This window comes from Pygocentrus nattereri, chromosome 4 (genome assembly GCF_015220715.1).
Source record: "Pygocentrus nattereri isolate fPygNat1 chromosome 4, fPygNat1.pri, whole genome shotgun sequence".
Classification (NCBI taxonomy): domain Eukaryota; kingdom Metazoa; phylum Chordata; class Actinopteri; order Characiformes; family Serrasalmidae; genus Pygocentrus; species Pygocentrus nattereri.
Genome location: NC_051214.1, coordinates 9,330,776 through 9,334,155, shown reverse-complemented (window position 1 = coordinate 9,334,155; position 3,380 = coordinate 9,330,776).

The following is a 3,380-nucleotide window of genomic DNA, read 5'->3' as shown; positions in this document are numbered from 1 at the left end:
GCAGTTTTCTCTCTCTCCCCTCTGTCTTTCTCCCTCTCTCTCTCTCTTTTCTCTATGTTCTGTCAGATTCGCAAACTGGCTCAAACCAGCAGGGAGATCAGCAGGGGATGAACTGGTGAGTTGGAGAGAGCGAGAGACATATACAGAGAAAGAGAGAGTGAAGGGGCGGGGGGGGGGGGGGCGTATATAGTTTAAAATTCCAGTCATTTATTTATTGTTGTCCCACCGCAATATGTCTTTGTCAAGATACTTCATCTGTCAGGTGCACTCTTGCCCATAGACAGCCCTGGGCCCTCTGGGACATCTCATGGTGGCATTTCCTCTCTGTCTGGTAGAGAGAGAGAGAGAGAGAGAGAGAGAGAGAGAGAGCTTTATTATACGCGCCATTGGCAATAAAAGAGCATTATCCTGCTAGCATGCTCTAACTGCTCATTGGCACACTAGAGCTTAAGAGGTCAGGGTAAGCAGCCACCCTGGAGCTAGGGGCTTTGTGACCAGCCACAGTTTGCTGCCATGGACCACTGGAGACAGGGGTCAGCCAGGGTCAGCTGCATGATTCTCATTGCTTTCCATTGTCAGCTGAAAACAGAAATGCTAGAGGTCCCTCCATTCCCTGAAGGTTTCAACCAAAGTAAGAGATAAATAGGTGTCCACTGAGAGGATCTGGCTCCCAGCTTGCACTACCACCTGCCTTACACCTCCAGCCCTATTGATTCAGAGTACAGGCAGTAGGGCTGCAGTGATTAGTTTAAAGATTATGGAGAAAGTTAACAAATCACCATATAAAGCTCTACAATGTTCTCACAAAGGTCTGTACACAGTGTTTCTTCTAAAATCAAGGGTATTAACAGAGAGATCGCCACCCTTTGTTGTAGTAACTGTGGCTGTAGTCTTCTGGGAATGATTTATACCAGATGTTGGAACATTGCGGAGAGGATTTTCTTTGCATTCAGCCAAAAGAGCATTAGGCTTCAGTCACAACTGCTTGGATTTTAATGAGGTCAGGTACTGATGTTTGGTAATCAGCTCTGGCTCAAACTCATCAAACAAAACACCAATTCATTCTGAAGGCATTGAATTGAGATCTTCTTTGAGAGAATGTAGATCTAATGCTCCACAGTCCAGTACTTGCAGGCTTAATACTACATTTGACATTGGGTATGGTGACTTTAGCTCATGTGTGACCCCTACAGAGTGAATTCAACCACTCCAAACCACTGCTTATGACTAAACAATGAACTACAAAACATCAGAGCTTTCTGGGAAGCCAAAAACGAATGTCCAGCTAGAAATACAAGTACTTTTCCAGCACAACCAAGACAATCCACAGTGTCATTTAGAAATCCTCCTTCTTTACTCCAACTGAACCAGCAGCACTGCTGTGTCTGATCCACTCAGGCCAGCATAACACACACTAACACACCATCAGTGTTACTGCAGTGCTGAGAATGATCCACCACCTAAATAGTAACTACTCTGTGAGGGTCCATGGGGGTCCTGACCACTGAAGAACAGGGTAAAAGGGGGCTAACAAAGTATCAGAGAAACAGATGGACTACAGTCTGTAACTGTAGAACTACAAAGTGCAGCTATACAGTAAGAGGAGCTGATAAAATGGACAATGAGTGTAGAAACAGGGAGGTGGTGAGAATGTTATGCCTGACTGGTGTATACTGGGAGGGTTAACATTAGGAATTCATACAATCTCTCAAAAGACACTGAGTCCTGTTTCTACTCTTTGCTCTCATTTTCACAAGCATTTTGCCAGTCTTACATTTTTTCCTTTCGTTTTGCTGATGCAAGCTTTTGCTCGTGGAATCCTCCTTTGGCTTCTGCAATCCATCATTCTCTTCTGAGATCTGACACATTTTTACAGGTGGGTGTACCTTAGAATAAGACATTTAAGGGTAACTCCAAAATGAAATATTATAACCATGACCACATCTGTTGGAACCATGCTCACGTGGTGCTGCAGTGGTCTTCAGACTGAAGTTTTCCAGTTTAAAGACTAGGTGGTGGGACTTTTCAAAACTATGGCTGCTTTGGGGTAACAAACTATTTTGTAGTTTAAGAGTTTTCCTATTTTTTTTTTTTCAACTTTCAATTTTGTTCGTCAACCAAGCTAACCAAAGGTAGTATTTGGGTCATTCTACAGAAACGTCCACTTTTCTGTCTGTCCACAGGTGTCACTGGTGTTACCAGTCCTCACTGGTGTTTCGCATAAGAAAGGCAACACCAGTGACACTTTTCATGAAAAATCCTTTTTACTAAATGTCTGCTGCAGAGCATCAAGCCTCATGTTGTCAGTCATGGAACATCCACTAAAATATGTAATTTAATCCATTTGTATGATATTTTATCCACAATTACCTAAGAATGACGTCGGTCACACCAGTGACGTCAACTGAAAAGTTCATATGAAATCATGAGCTAAACGAGAAAATCCCTGGTAGCTGAAAAGTCAGAGTGGGCTTCCCATGTGCTTTTTTTCATAGATCCTCAGAAAGTAGGTAAAAGGAAATCAGGTGACTTCATCAGTTTGATTTTTATTTCAAAAGAAGAGATGTTTTGTTATGCGGTAACACCAGTGACACTCACATATTTTATAACATTTATTTGGCGTTTGTTTTATTTATGTCCTTTCATTTCAATTTTCCATAGTCATGTAGTTACAATTGCAGAAAAATGTTTTTCCTTTCTTCAAAATGTGACACTGACCCTTTACACATGACTGTGGCGACAAGCACTTCAGTGGTGCTAGACAATCGATTAAAAAAAAAAACAACATTATTGCTAAATTCATGGCTGAAGATGGTGTACTTGTTAAAATAAACGTATTGCTTTATTTTAAACTATAAATAAATTGTGACCCTAACAGGTTTTTCTAAGTGTAATATATCTATAAATGCTAGGGACACAATGGACATTTGTGTAGAATGACCCATTTATTAACCTGCAGATGTGTGGCTGGTCAGGACTGGTTGACACCACAGGGATTTTCAATAGTTGCATGATGTATTTACTTAATACATGCTGGATGCTGTTAGAGAAGACTGACGAACTAAAAGAGGATAATCATATAATGAATCATGAATCCTGTCAAACTGATAAGGCTGAGGGAGATATTGAGCTACAGAATGTTGCATAACATTATACATAATATCAAACTGTAGTTTCAGGGCAAAATGCCCCTTTGATGAAGGCATTTTTGGAGGGACACATTCTTTTAACGACCCCCTCTGTATGAATGTGAATCATGGTGAAAGCACACTAAAGCCCTATTTGGACAGGATTAGTTGTGCATGAGGAGATGGGGTGATGTAATTATTAGCAGTGTTTTACTCTCGTCCTGATGCCCTCAGTCATTTTTACCGACTATG